This window comes from Bos mutus, chromosome 8 (assembly GCF_027580195.1).
Source record: "Bos mutus isolate GX-2022 chromosome 8, NWIPB_WYAK_1.1, whole genome shotgun sequence".
Taxonomy (NCBI): domain Eukaryota; kingdom Metazoa; phylum Chordata; class Mammalia; order Artiodactyla; family Bovidae; genus Bos; species Bos mutus.
The window spans coordinates 36167604-36184360 of NC_091624.1; the positions used below are offsets into that span (position 1 = coordinate 36167604).

At 39.1% G+C, this 16757-nt stretch overlaps 1 protein-coding gene and 1 non-coding gene across 7 annotated transcripts in view; one reads left to right on the forward strand and one right to left on the reverse strand.

The window, feature by feature from the left end:
- The window catches only part of FRMD3 (FERM domain containing 3), a 341588-nt gene that overhangs the window by 169948 nt on the left and 154883 nt on the right, over positions 1-16757 (forward strand). The gene's annotated exons all lie outside the window — the stretch shown is intronic.
- TRNAC-ACA (transfer RNA cysteine (anticodon ACA)) lies at positions 7168-7239 on the reverse strand. The gene has a single exon. It is a non-coding gene; the product is annotated as a tRNA-Cys (tRNA).

Consider the following 16757-nt stretch of genomic DNA (forward strand, 5'->3'; position numbering starts at 1 on the left):
CATCATGAGAAACACTGGGCTGGAAGAAGCACAAGCTGGAATCAAGATTGCCAGGAGAAATATCAATAACCTCAGATATGCAGATGACACCACCCTTATGGCAGAAAGTGAAGAGGAACTAAAAGGCCTCTTGATGAAAGTGAAAGAGGAGAGTGAAAAAGTTGGCTTAAAGCTCAACAGTCAGAAAACGAAGATCATGGCATCTGGTCCCATCACTTCATGGGAAATAGATGGGAAAACAGTGGAAACAGTGTCAGACTTTATTTTTCTGGGCTCCAAAATCACGGCAGATGGTGATTGCAACCATGAAGTTAAAAGACGCTTACTCCTTGGAAGGAAAGTTATGACCAACCTAGATAGCATATTCAAAAGCAGAGACATTACTTTGCCAACAAAGGTCCGTCTAGTCAAGGCTATGGTTTTTCCAGGGGCCCTGTATGGATGTGAGAGTTGGACCGTGAAGAAGGCTGAGCACCGAAGAACTGATGCTTTTGAACTGTGGTGTTGGAGAAGACTCTTGAGAGTCCCTTGGACTGCAAGGAGATCCAACCAGTCCATTCTAAAGGAGATCAGCCCTGGGTGTTCTTTGGAAGGAATGATGCTAAAGCTGAAACTGCAGTACTTTGGCCACCTCATGCGAAGAGTTGACTCATTGGAAAAGACTCTGATGCTGGGAGGGATTGGGGGCAGGAGGAGAAGGGAATGACAGAGGATGAGATGACTGGTTGGCATCCCCGACTCGATGGACATGAGTTTGGGTGAACTCCGCGAGTTGGTGATGGACAGGGAGGCCTTGCATGCTGCAATTCATGGGGTCACAAAGTGTCAGACACAACTGAGCGACCGAACTGAACTGAACTGAACTGACAGACAAGTAACCTGGCTTTGCAGGAAAAGACTTCGGGTATTCAAGTTACAAAGAATACGTCACTATCATAACAGCTTGAGAACCAGATTTGTTGTCAGTAATTTAATTGTGGTCCAAGGTATTAACGCTGACAGATTTGAGAAATTGTCATATTCTTTCAGAAGAAAGCAGAATTTGATGTTTAACTAAAATGATTGCTTGCCAATGACTCTATAAACATACACCTGATGTCTTCTCCTCGGAAGGAATGGGATGCCTGATAAAGAGGTTGCAATCTGAAAGTCATCTAACCAACTGAGATATCATAACTGATATCAAACTCATGAACTGGTCATCTTGTTCATGTCAAAATGAAGAAATAAGGAAGAATCTCTGGGAATATGCAGAGTAGGAAGACCCTGAGCTCACTTTCTATTGTGGGCACATCATAATTATAACTGTTAAAGGGCAGCTATATATGAAAACAAGCTGATGGAGAAAAGATCTTCCACAATTAAAGATACAAAGAAAGAACCACAACGTGACAGGTAGAAGGGGTGGTTACACAGAATGGTCACACCCAGGGGAAGCAATCCAAAAACAGGAGAATAGTCACAACTGTAGAGATTTTCTTCAAGAAGTTTAAAGTGTATAACAGGGATGGTTTGGTATACATATTCATTGTAAAAGGAACCCCACCCCTTTGAATTAATTAACATATTCATCGTCTCACATATTTACCTTTATTTGGGGGGGAGTAGTGAGAACATTTAAGTTTTACTGTCAGAGAATTTCAATTATATAATAAAGTGCAACTATAGTCACCATGTTATACTTTAATTCTTGGACCTTATTCCTCTTATAACTGAAAGCTTATACCCTTTTACCAACTTCTCCCTTTGTTTATTGTTATATGTTTTCTGGTACATATTTCTAATTATGAGTCTGTAAATATTCTTATCTTTATTCAACTGATATAGTGTATCTTAATTGCACTCATCTCACACGCTAGTCAAGTAATGCTCAATATTCTCCAAGTGTGAACCGTGAACTTCCAGATGCTCAAGCTGGTTTTAGAGAAGGCAGAGGAACCAGAAATCAAATTCCCAACATCCACTGGATCATGGAAAAAGCAAGAGAGTTCCAGAAAAACATCTATTTCTGCTTTATTGACTATGCCAAAGCCTTTGACTGTGTGGATCACAACAAACTGTGGAAAATTATTCAAGAGAGGGGAATATGTATGAGAAATATGTATGCAGGCCAGGAAGCAACAGTCAGGACTCGACATGGAGCAACAGACTGGTTCCAAATCGGGAAAGGAGTACGTCAAGGCTGTATATTGTCACCCTGCTTATTTAACTTCTATGCAGAGTACATTATGAGAAACGCTGGGCTGGATGAAGCACAAGCTGGAATCAAGGTTTCCAGGAGAAATATCAATAACCTAAGATACACAGTTGATACCACCCTTATGGGAGAAAGTAAAGAAGAACTAAAGAGCCTCTTGATGAAAGTGAAAGAGAAGCAAAAAGTTGGCTTAAAGCTCAACATTCAGAAAACTAAGACCATGGCATCTGGTCCCATCACTTCCTGGAAAATTAGATGGGGAAACAGTGGAAACAGTGACAGACTTTACTTTTTTGGGCTCCAAAATCACTGCAGATGGTGACTGCAGCCATGAAATTAAAAGATGCTTGCTCCTTGGAAGAAAAGCTATGAGCAACCTAGACAGCATATTAAAAAGCAGAGACACTGCTTTTCCAACAAAGGTCCATCTGGTCTAAGCTATGGTTTTCCCAGTGGTCATGTATGAATGTGAGAGTGGGACTATAAAGAAAACTGAGTCCCGAAGAACTAATGCTTTTGAACTGTGGTGTTGGAGAAGACTCTTGAGAGTCCCTTGGACTACAAGGAGATCCAACCAGTCCATCCTAAAGGAAATCAGTCCTGAATATTCATTGGAAGGACTGATGTTGAAGCTGAAACTCCAATACTTTGTCCACCTGATGTGAAGAGCCGACTCATTTGAAAAGACCCTGATGATGGGAAAGATTGAAGGTGGGAGGAGAAGGGGATGACAGAGGATGAAATGGTTGGATGGCATCAACAACTCAATGGACATGAGTTTGAGTAAACTCGGGAAGTTGGTAATGGACAGGGAGGCCTGGCATGCTGCAGTCCATGGGGTTGCAAAGAGTCGGACACAACTGAGCAACTGAACTGAACTGAAACCTCATTCAGTAAATTTCTTATTTCAGAGTTTTTCACCTTTAGAAGTTTCATTTGCTTACTTTTGTATCTTTCATCTCTCTCTCCTTTTTATGTTGATGCATTCTTTAGGTACATTAGCTATTTTTATTTTTACCATCAGTTCAGTTCAGTCGCTCAGTTGTGTCCAACTCTTTGTGACCCCATGAATCGCAGCACGCCAGGCCTCCCTGTCCATCACCAACTCCCGGAGTTCACTCAGACTCACGTCCATCGAGTCGGTGATGCCATCCAGCCATTTCATCCTCAGTCGTCCCCTTTTCCTCCTGCCCCCAATCCCTCCCAGCATCAGAGTCTTTTCCAGTGAGTCAACTCTTCGCATGAGGTAGACAAAGTACTGGAGTTTCAGCTTTAGCATCATTCCTTCTAAAGAACACCCAGGGCTGATCTCCTTTAGAATGGACTGGTTGGATCTCCTTGCAGTCCAAGGGACTCTCAAGAGTCTTCTGCAATACCACAGTTCAAAAGCATCAATTCTTCGGCGCTCAGCTTTCTTATAGTCCAACTCTCACATCCATACAGGGCCCCTGGAAAAACCATAGCCTTGACTAGACAGAACTTTGTTGGCAAAGTAATGTCTCTGCTTTTGAATATGCTTTTGAATTTTGAGGATCACTTTACTAGCATATGAGATGAGTGCAATTGTGCAGTAGTTTGAGCATTCTTTGGCATTGCCTTTCTTTGGGATTGGAATGAAAACTGACCTTTTCCAGTCCTGTGGCCACTGCTGAGTTTTCCAAATTTGCTGGCATATTGAGTCCAGCACTTTCACAGCTCTTTTGAAATCTCTGTCTTCTAATTATATGGTCTATAGAATTTATGGCTATTTCTACTGACTGAATTTTCTTCTATTTTGGGTCACATTTTCCTGCATCTTTGCAAATTGGTAATTTTATATTGGATGTTAGATATTGTGAGTATTACACTGTTGAGTGTCTAGATTTTGTTGTCTTTAAAGAGTATGCAACTTTGTTTTGGTAGATATTTTACCTTAGAGTCTTATTCAAAAAATTTTTTTCAAATAAAACTTGTTTTTAGATTTAAAAAAAAAAACAACAAACGAAAACCCTGAGCCCCATACCAGGTTTCCCAGCCTGGGGATCTTGCACCAGGAAGGTGGTCCCCTTAGAACATCTTGTTTTGAAGATAAGCAGGGCTTGCATATGGGAGAGCCAGAGAGATGTAGGAAACAGATCCAGCTCTTAAATGGTGCATTTTTTATGAGTATAAAATCTCATATACTCCAAATCCCAGTACATGGGCAGTAATTTGAAAGGATCCTGGGTCAGATCCAGTTGCTGATCTTAGAGAGCCTCCTGGAAAGGCCGAGGCAATTGGGACTCCTGTTAGGGACATAGACACTGGTAGCAGCCATCTTGGGAAGCTCATTCTATCACAAGGACAATATATATATTCTATCACAATATTAATATATTGCCAAGCACCATTTTGGAGCTCTTTTCTGATCTATTAGCACTGGGGGCTTACCTGTCCACCAGTGGGCTGGCACCAACCTGGGGACCCTCTAGGCCCTGAAGCTAGTGCCTCAGAACCTGGCCTCTCCCACCACCCCAGACCCTGCAGCCAGATTTCTTGATACCCAGTCCTGCCCACCTACAGGGTCACACCAGCTGCAGGACCCTTTAGGACTCTGCATAGTCAGCTGTACTGAGACCTGGCCCTTCCTACCAGTGAGCCAGCAGCCAATGAAGCAGGGCTTGACAGCCAACTGTGCTGGGTACCAGCCTTTCCTGTGAGCATGCCCACAGTAGTCAACTCTGCAATGATAAAAAGTGAGAAAAAGACCTAAACTGACTTTTCTCCAAAGAAGACATACACAGATGGCTAACAAACACATGTAAAGATACTCAACATCGCTCCTTATTAGAGAAATGCAAATCAAAACTATAACAAGATTCCACCTCACACCAGTCAGAATGGCCATCATCAAAAAGTCTACAAACGATAAATGCTGGAGAGGGTGTGGAGAAAAGGGAACCCCCTTGCATTGCTGGTGGGGATGTAAATTGATGCAGCCACTATGGAAGACAGTGTGGAGATTCCTTTAAAAACTAGGAATAAAACCACCACATGACCCAGAAATCCCACTCCTAGGCATGTACCCTGAGGAAACCAAAATCGAAAGACACATGTACCCCAATGTTCATTGCAGCACTATTTATAATAGCTAGAACATGGAAGCAATCTAGATGTCCATTGACAGATGAGTAGATAAAGAAGCTGTGGTATATATATAATGGAATATTACTCAGCCAAAGAAAGGAATGCATTTGAATCAGTTTTAATGAGGTGGACAGATCTAGAGCCCATTGTACAGAGTGAAGTACATCAGAAAGAGAAAGATAAATGTCATATACTAACGCACGTATATGGAATCTGGAAAGATCATACTGATGAATTTAGTTGCAGCACAGCAATGGAGAAACAGACATAGAAAACAGACTTATGGACAGAGGGGGAGGGGAAGAGGAAGATGTATCAAGAAAGTAACATGGAAACTTACAATACCATATGTAAAATAGATAGCCAATGGAAACTTGCTGTATGACTCAGGGATCTCAAACAGGGTCTCTGTAACAATCTAGAAGGATTGGATGTGGAGGGAGATGGGAGGGAGGTTCAAGAGGGAGGGGATATATGTATACCTATGGCTGATTCTTGTTGATGTTTTACAGAAAACAACAGAATTCTGTAAAACAATTATCCTTCAATTAAAAAATAAATTAATTTTTAAAAAGTAATTAAATGTAAATGGACTAGATACTCCAATCAAAGGACACAACGGGCTGAATGGATTAAAAAAATAAGACCAATATATATCCTGTCTACAAGAGTTTCACTTCAGATCTAAACACACTCACACAGACTGAAATTGAGGGGAAGGAAACAAGTATTTGTGCAAATGAAATGAAAGAAAAAAAAAAAAGCTGGAGTAGCAAGACTTTTGTCAGACAAAATCAGTTTTAAAACAAAACTATAAGAAGAGACAAAGAGAGAGATTATGTAATGATCAAGTGATCAATCCAAGAAGAAGACAGAAGAATTGTAAATATATAGGACTTCCCAGGTGGCACTGGTGGTAAAGAATCTACCTGCCAATGCAGGAGACACAAGAGACATTGATTTGATCCCTAGGTTGGGAAGATCCCCTGGAATAGGAAATGGCAACCTGCCCCAGTATTCTTGCCTGGAAAATTCCACAGATGAAGTAGTCTAGCGACAACTGAGTGACTGAGTCCACACACACGCGCACACACACACACAAACATCCAATAGAGGAGCACCTAAATACATAAATATTAACAGATATATAGAGAGAGAAATTGACAGTAACACAATAATAGTAGAGGACTTTAAACACCCCAGTTACATCAATGGACAGATCATCCAGCCAGAAAATCAATAAGGAAACACTGGCCTTAAAAGATACTCAAGACCAGTGGACTATATATAAGTATATGTATGTATACACACACACACACACACACACACACACACACACACACATATATATATATGGCAACTGCATACACATTTTTTCAAGTGTACATGGAACATTCTATAGGATAGATCACATGCTATGCCACCAAACAAGTCTCAGTAAGTTTAAGAAGATTGAAATCATATCAAGCACCATTTCTGACCACAGTACTGTAAGACTAGAAATCAACTGCAGGAAAAAACTGGAAAAAAAAACATGAATATGTAGAGGCTAAACAATATGCCACTAAACAACCAATGGGTCGGTGAAAAAAATCAAAGAGGAAATTTAAAAATGGAAAAAGAATGATCCAAAATCCATGGGGCACAGTGAAAACAGTTTCAAGAGGGAATTGTATAGTGATATAAGCCTGCCTCACGAAATGGGAAAAATCTAACAATCTAGAATATCTAAGTGAAAGTGAAGTTGCTCAGTCGTGTCTGACTCTTTGTGACCCCATGGACTGTAGCCTACCAGGTTCCACCATCCATGGGATTTTCCAGGTAAGAATACTGGAGTGGGTTGCCATTTCCTTCTCCAGGAGATCTTCCCAACCCAGGGATTGAACCCAGGCCTCCTGCATTGTAGGCAGACGCTTTACCATCTGAGCCACCAGGGAAGTCTAAGGAACAAGCAAAAGGGCAAGCAAAACTCAAAGTTAAAAGAAGGAAAGAAATAATAAACATCAGAGCAGAAGTAAATGAAATGAAGACTAGAAAAACAATGGAAAAAATTAATGAAACTAAGAGCTGGTTCTTTGTAAAGATGATAAACCAGACTCATCAAGAAAAAAAAAGTAAATAAGTAAAATCAGAAATGAAAGAAAAGAAATTACAGTGGACACCATAGAAATACAAGGGATCATAAGAGCTGGCTGCGAGGAGCTACGCCATGTCCAAGGTCAGGGGCGGTGGCTGAGAGGAGCTACCCCACATCCAAGGTAAGGAGCAGTGGCTGCGCTTTGCTGGAACAGCTGTGAAGAGATACCCCACATCCAAGGTAAGAGAAACCCAAGTAAGATGGTAGGCGCTGAGAAAGGGCATCGGAGGGCAGACAGACTTAAACCACAATCACAGACAACTAGCCAGTCTGATCACATGGATCATCCCTTGTCTAACTCAATGAAACTAAGCCATGCCGTGTGGGGCCGCCCAAGATGGACAGGTCATGGTGGAGCGGTCTGACAGAATGTGGTCCACTGGAGAAGGGAATGACAAATGACTTCAGTATTCAGAACCCCATGAACAGTATGAAAAGGCTAAAAGATAGGACACTGAAAGATGAACTCTCCAGATTGGTAGATGCCCAATATGCTACTGGAGATCAGGGAAGACATAACTCCAGAAAGAATGAAGGGATGGAGTTAAAGCAAAAACAACACCCAGTTGTGGATGGACTGGTGATAGAAACAAGGTCCAATGCTGTAAAGAGCAGTATTGCATAGGAACCTGTAATGTTAGGTTCATGAATCAAGGAAAATTGGAAGTGGTCAAACAGGAGATGACAAGAGTGAACATCGACATTCTAAGAATCAACGAACTAAGATGGACTGGAATGGGTGAATTTAACTCAGATAATCATTACATTTACTACTGTGGGCAGGAATCCCTTAGAAGAAATGGAGTAGCCATCATAGTCAACAAGAGTCTGAAATGCAGTACTTGGATGCAATCTCAAAAACAACAGAATGATCTCTGTTAGTTTCCAAGGCAAACCATTCAATATCACAGTAATCCAAGTCTATGCCCCAACCAGTAATGCTGAAGAAACTGAAGGTGAATGGTTTTATGAAGACCTACGAGATCTTTTAGAACTAACACCAAAAAAAGATGTCCTCTTCATTATAGGGGAGTGGAATGCAAAAGTAGGAAGTCAAGAAACACCTGGAGTAACTGGCAAATTTGGTCTTGGAATACGGAATGAAACAGGGCAAAGGCTAATAGAGTTTTTCCAAGAGAACACATGGTCATAGCAGACACCCTCTTCCAACAACACAAGAGAAGACTCTACACATGGACATCACCAGATGGTCAACACCAAAATCAGATTGATTATATTCTTTGCAGCCAAAGATGGAGAATCAGCAAAAGCAAGACCGGGAGCTGACTACGGCTCAGATCTTGAACTCCTTATTGCCAAATTCAGACTTAAATTGAAGAAAATGGGGAAAACCACTAGACCATTCAGGTATGACTTAAATCAAATCGCTTATGACTATACAGTAGAAATGAGAAATAGATTTAAGGGACTAGATCTGATAGACAGAGTGCCTGATGAACTATGGATGGAGGTTCATGACATTGTACAGGAGACAGGAATCAAGACCATCCCCAAGAAAAAGAAATGCAAAAAAGCAAAATGGCTGTCTAAGGAGGCCTTACAAATAGCTGTGAAAAGAAGAGAAGCAAAAAGCAAAGGAGAAAAGGTAAGATATGCCCATTTGAATGCAGAGTTCCAAAGAATAGTAAAGAGAAATAAGAAAGCCTTCCTCAGCGATCAATGCAAAGAAATCGAGGAAAACAATAGAATGGGAAAGACTAGAGATCTCTTCAAGAAAATTAGAGATACCAAGGGAACATTTCATGCAAAGATGGCTCAATAAAGGACAGAAATGGTATGAACCTAACAGAAGTAGAAGATATTAAGAAGAGGTGGCAAGAATACACAGAAGAACTGTACAAAAAAGATCTTCACAACTCAGATAATCACAATGGTGTGATCACTCACACTCACCTAGAGCCAGACATCCTGGAATGTGAAGTCAAGTGGGCCTTAGGAAGCATCACTACGAACAAAGCTAGTGGAGGTGATGGAATTCCAGTTGAACTATTTCAAATCCTGAAAGATGATGCTGTGAAAGTGCTGCACTCAATATGCCAGCAAATTTGGAAAACTGAGCAGTGGCCACAGGACTGGAAAAGGTCAGCTTTCATTTAAATCCCAAAAAAGGGCAATGCCAAAGAATGCTCAAACTACCGCACAATTGTACTCATCTCACACGCTAGTAAAGTAGTGCTCAAAATTCTCCAAGCCAGGCTTCAGCAATATGTGAACTGTGAACTTCCAGATGTTCAAGCTGGTTTTAGAAAAGGCAGAGGAACCAGAGATCAAATTGCCAACATCCGCTGGATCATGGAAAAAGCAAGAGAGTTCCAGAAAAACATGTATTTCTGCTTTATTGTCTAAGCCTTTGACTGTGTGGATCACAATAAACTGTGGAAAATTCTGAAAGAGATGGGAATACCAGACCACCTGACCTGCCTCTTGAGAAATCTGTATTCAGGTCTGGAAGCAATAGTTAGAACAGGACATGGAACTGCAGACTGGTTCCAAATAGGAAAAGGAATACTCTATTCTGTATATTGTCACCCTGCTTATGTAACTTATATGCAGAGTACATCATGAGAAACACTGGGCTGGATGAAGCACAAGTTGGAATCAAGACTGCTGGAAGAAATATCAATAACCTCAGATATGCAGATGATACCACCCTTATAGCAGAAAGTGAAGAAGAACTAAAGAGCCTCTTGATGAAAGTGAAAGAGGAGAGTGAAAAGGTTGGCTTAAAACTCAACATTCAGAAGACTAAGATCATGGCATCTGGTCCTATCACTTCATGGAAAATAGATGGGGAAACAGTGGAAACAGTGTCAGACTTTATTTATGGGGCTCCAAAATCACTGCAGATGATGATTGCAGCCATGAAATTAAAAGACGCTTACTTCTTGAAAGGAAAGTTATGACTAGCCTAGACAGCATATTCAAAAGCAAAGACATTACTTTGCCAACAAAGGTCCGTCTAGTCAAGGCTATGGTTTTTCCAGTGGTCATGTATGGATGTGAGAGTTGGACTGTGAAGAAGGCTGAGCACCGAAGAATTGATGCTTTTGAACTGTGGTGTTGCAGAAGACTCTTGAGAGTCCCTTGGACTGCAAGGAGATCCAACCAGTCCATCGTAAAGGAGATTAGTCCTGGGTGTTCTTTGGAAGGAATGATGCTAAAGTTGAAACTCCAATACTTTGGCCACCTGATGCGAAGAGTTGACTCATTGGAAAAGACCCTGATGCTGGGAAAGATTGAGGGCAGGAGGAGACGGGGACATTAGAGGTTGAGGTGGTTGGATGGCATCACCGACTCAATGGATATGGGTTTGGGTAGACTCCGGCCATTGGTGATGGACAGGGAGGCCTGGCGTGCTGCAGTTCATGGGGTTGGAAAGACTTGGACACAACTGAGCGACTGAACTGAACTGAAGAACAATTATATGCCAACAAAATGTACAACCTGAATAAATGGATAAATTCTTAGAAATGTGCAATTTTCCAACACTGAATCAGTACAAAATAGAAAATATGAACATACCAATTATCAATAATGAAAATGAATCAGTAATTAAGAAAAACCTCCCAACAAATACAAGTCCAGGACCAGATGGCTTCTCAGGAGAATTCTACAAAGCATTTAACACTTATTCTTCTCAAACTATTTCAAGAAATCGAGGAGGAAGGAATGCTTCTGAACTTATTCTCTGAGGCCAGCATCACCCTGATACCAAAACCAGACAAAGTCACCAGAAAAAAAGAAAATTACAGGCCAGTATCACTGATGAACACAGATGCAAAAATCCTCAACAAAATACTAGCAAACCAAATTCAACAATACATTAAAAGGATCATGTACCACAATCATGTGGGCTTTATGCCAGGGATGCAAGGATTTTTCAATATCTGTAAATCATTGTGATACATCACATTAATAAATTGAATAGTAAAAATTATATGATCATCCTAATAGATGCAGAAAAAGCTTTGATAAAAGTTCAGTTCTATTTATGATAAAAACTCTTAAGAAAGTGAATATATTGAGAACATACTTTACATAATAAAAGCCTTATATGACAAGCCCATAGCTAACATTGTACTCAGCAGTGAAAAGCTGTACACTTTTTCTTTAAGGGTAGGAACAACACATGGATACTCACTCTCACCACTTTTATTCAAGTCCTAAGCACATCAGTTGGACAAGAAAAAGAAATAAAAGCAAAGAAAAATGGTAAGGAAGAAGAAAAATGTCACTGAATGCAGATGACATGATACTATATATAGAGAACCCCAAAGTCACCACCAAAAAACTATTAGAACTAATAAATGAATTCTTTAAAATTGGAGGATACAAAATTAACATACAGAAATCTGGTGTGTTATTTTATACTAACAATAAACTATCAGAGAAATTAAGAAAACAATCCCATTGACAATTGCATTGAACAGTATTAAATACAGAGAAAAAATTAAAAGCTAAAATACCTACACTCAGAAAACTATAAGACATCAATAAAAGAAATTGACAACAACACAAACAAATGGAAAGTTATAGTGTTATCATGGATTAGAAGAACTGACATTGTTAAAATGACCATTCTTCCCAAGGTAATCTACAGATTCAGCACAATCCCTATCAAAAAACCAATTACATTTTATACAGAATTAGAGCAAGTAATTTTAAAATTTGTATAGAATCAAAAGACCCTGAATAGCTAAAATAATCTCAAGAAAGAACAAAGCTGGAGATATCACGCTGTCATTTCAAATTATATTATAAAACTATAATAATCAAAACAGTATGGTACTGACATGAAAACAGACACATAGATCAGTGGAACAGATTGGAGATCCCAGAAATCCACATTTATATGGTAAATTAATCTATAACAAATGAGGCAGCCATATACAATGGGTAAAAAAAGACTCTTCAATAAATGGTGATGGGAAAATTAGACAGCTACCTGCAAAGGAATCAGACTCTCCTACTTTTTCACACCGTACACAAAAATAAATTCAAAATGGATTAAAGACTTAACTGTAAGACCTGAAACCATAAAACTCCTAGAAGAAAACATAGGCAGTATGCTCTTTGGCATCAATCTTAGCAATATTTTTTGGATATATCTCCTCAGTCAAGGGAAACAAAAGCAAAAATAAACAAATGTATTGTATTAAACTAAAAATTTTTTGCACAGTAAACTGTCAGTGAAATGCAGCCTACTGAATTGGAGCATATATTTGCAAAGATATCCAATAAGGAGATAATATCCAAAATATACAAAGAACTCATACAGCTCAACATCAGAAAAACAAACCAGATTAAAAAGTGAGCAGAGGACCTGAATAGACATCTTTCCAAGGAATACATACAGATGGCCAACAGGCACATGAAAAGCTACTCAAAATCATTAATTATCAGAGAAATGCAAATTTAAACCACAGTGAGACATCACCTCACATCTGTCGAAATGACTATAATCAAAAAGATAACAAACACAAAGTGTTGGTGGGGATATGGAAAAAAGGAATCTCATGCACAGTTGGTGGAGACGTATATCGGTGCAGCCACTGTGGAAAACACTAGAGATTCCTCAGAAAGTTAAAAGTGAGGTTGCCATATGATTCAGCGATTTCACTTGTGGATATTTACTTAAAGAAAACAAAAACACTAATTTGAAAAGATATATATACTCCAGTGTTCATTGAAGCACTATTTACAGAAGCCAAGATATGAAAGCAACCTACGTGTCCACCAACAGATGAATGGATAAAGATGTGATTATATATATATATATATATATATATATATATATAATAAAAAAATGAAATCTTATCATTTGCAACAATATGGATGGATCTAAAAGGTATTAAGTTAAATGGAATTAGTCAGAGGAAGACAAATAGAACTTGATCTCACTTATTGTAGAATCTAAAAAACAAAACCAAAACAGACCCATAGATACAGAGAATGAACTAGTGTTTGCTAGAGAGGAGATGGTGGGAGGATGAGTGAAATAAATGAGGGAGATTAAGAGGTACAAACTTCTAGTTATAAAATAAACTATGGGAATATAATGTACAGTATGGAGAATATAGTTAATAATATTGCCATAAGTTTGTATGGTGACAGATGGTAACCAGACTTACCATGGTGATATTTTTGTAGTGTATAAAATTATTGAATCACTATGTTGTACACTTGAAATTTTTTAAAAAGGCAGACAAAAACTAAGTAGGGCTGGGAAATACCATGTTATCTCTGTTTGAGTTAGAAAAAATGGGAAGATATCCAATGTAGGACAGTTTTTCTCCTCTGTAGTGGGAACCTCCTGGGTTTGGTTCAGAATGAAGATAGAAATTAATTTGGGGAATAAGATTTAAGTGCCATAATTATAAAGAAAATCACTCACTAGAGACTTCCAGTGGCAAGAAATTTAGAGCTAAATGTACACAAGCAGGTTTGGAAGTCATTTTAAAGGCAGTTTTTAAGTTCAGCTGAGAAGAGACTGCAATGTAAGTGTGAGTATAGTGTATAACTTAGATAAATAAAAACAGTATAGATTAGGAAATGACAGTTTAAAGAAGACATATTTCTTATTCATTTATGCTCCAGCAGATAGATATCTTTCAAAGTTCAATTGTAATTATGTATTATATGGATGGAGGTAATAATGAGAGTGTCTTAGGCATCTTGGACTGCTGCAAGAAAACACCATAGACCAGGTGCTTAAGCAGGACATTTATTTCTCATAGTTTTAAGAGGCTGGATAGTCCAAGATCATGGTACTGATGGGTTTGTTTCCTGGTAAGAACTGTCTTTCTGGTTTGCAGACAGCTGCCTTCTCCTATGTCCTTACATGGTGGAGTAGAGGAGGAAGAGCTCAAGAGAGTTCTGGTCTTTCTTTGTTGTCTTATAAGGACACTAATCCAATCATGTGGGTTGTACTCTCATGACGTCTTTTGAACCTTATTACTTCGCCAAGGCCTTACCTCCAGAATCATCACTTTGGGGTTAGGGTTGGAGCATGTGAGTATAATGGGTGAGGGCACATTCAGTCCATAAGAAGGAGGAAGAGTTCTAGTGATCTATTGCTATGTAACAACTCTCTTCAAAACTTGCTGGTTTAAAACAGCACAGTTTTATTAAATTTCAGGATGTTGTGGGTCAGGAATTTGATTAGGGTTCAGCTGGATAATTCTGCTCTGCCTGGGGTTGTCTGGGCTCACTCAGCCAGTGGCTGGTATGGTCTGTGTCCAAGACATCTTCATTCATGTGCCTGGTGCTTCAGTGGGGGTGACTAGAAGGTGGGGCTTGGGGACCCCCTTCCTCTGCATGTGTTTTCAGGGCCTTTCCACATGGCTTTTCTAGCAGAGTGTTTGGACTTCTTACATAGGTTCCAAGTACAAGTGGAACCATTTACCAAATAAACTGTACAAAAACATTGGATTGATAAGTTTTGGACATGTTGAGTTGGGATGACTATGAGCTGTTGAGGCAGAGAGGTTTGCAGTATAGTTGAAAATATAGATCTGAATCTTAGGCCCTAAAATGAAATGGATCTAAAATTTAAAAAAATTTAGGTCACAGATGGAGATTTTGGGAGTCAATGAGCTCCTCACTATTTTAAGGCCCTGAAGAATAGATTGCAGTGTTAAGGGAGAGAGTATAAGTTGAGAGGAGAAACTGAAAGCTGAATAAATGTCCATATTTTAAAGGATGGTCCGGAAGGAGAAACTTGCAATGAAGACTAACCAGGAACATACAGAGAAGAAAGAATAGAATGAGGGGGGAGAGAGAGAGAGACATTTTAGAAGCATAGGTAGTTACAGAATTCATAAAAACAATGAACTGAAATCTCTGATATCAAGAAGAAGGAAGATTAGAGGACATTATTGCTCAAATGCTAAGAGATTTAACAACAGGAAGACTGGGTCAAATCCTGTCCCTGCCATCTGCTGTTTGTATGACTTTGACCTTAGCCTGTGCCTCAGTTTCTTTATCTGTGAAATGAGGATACTAAAAGCAACTGTGCCATAGGGTTGTTTAAATGCACTAATCCATGTTATCAGTATATATAACTTATCTTTTTACTATTCCATGCTTTAAAGAGTTTGGAAAGATCCATAAGTTTGACAACTAGGAGAATTTTGAACTTTAGAAAAGTTTGGTGATAGTATCGTTAAATTTATATGACATGACGGCAGATGTTCCACAGTATGTAACTGGGTACTGATAATGGTAAAATCCATTGTAACAAGCATGAAAGAAGCCCATAATTCCCTTTATGACTGCATTTTGGTATTTTAATGTACTTTAAAATGCACATCAATAAACATTTTTTTTTTTTTTACAAACTCTATTATATTTTCAGACCACTATTTGTTTTTTCTTGTACACTATGGATTTCTTGGATGTAGAGCAGAGGTTGGCACACAAGGGTCAGGATGACACTCATCTGTTTTTGTAAATAAAGTTTTGTTGGAACACAGCTACTTCTATTCATTTCTGTGTTGTCTGTGGCTGCTTTTATGTTCCAATGGCAGAGTTGGAGTCCTGACAGAGACCATATGGATCACAAAGCTTAAAATAATTACAATCTGGTTCTTTATGTAAAAAAAAGGTGCTTTTGCTCTCCTGTTTCCTACAGTGTTTCTTCTCTTGGCAGTTACTTCTGTTTTGCTCATCCCTAGGAACCTAGAAAGCAAAAGCAGTTATGGCTGAAGGAGTGCAAAAACACTATTCCTAAAGCCATGGAGGCTTTCTTACATAGATTGACTTACAAAAGGACAATAACTTTTGAGTATACCTGATCTACAGATATTTTTGTTGCTGTAGATTTTACTGAAACTGGAGTGGAAGTCATTGTTACCAGGAGTGAAATGACTAAGGCCTAGGCTAACTTTCTTATCCAGGACACTGTTAAGGCTGCCTTCATTTTGATGGCATTCTTTTTTTCCCCAGCAAAGGGCTTAGAAATGGCATAAATTGGCTAGCTAACGCAGGGACTGAGTTACTCTGGGGCTTTGTCCAGGTGGGATGTGAGAATCAGGCCATCTTTTCAGAGCAGATTTGGGATTTGGTTACTATTGAGGAGAAAAACAATCTCCTGTTTGGGAAGGTCTATTCATTATTGTTTAAAGCCCTATTGGTTATTTAACACATTTCTCTAGTCTACAGATACTTTGGTGTAGAGAACCAAGGGTTTTGAGAAAGATAACAGAGAGGTGTGTAATTTATTCTGTAATCACAAACTGGGTCAGTTTCAACAGAAGCCCAGATTTGAAGATAGCTAACTTTTATATTGTTTACTTT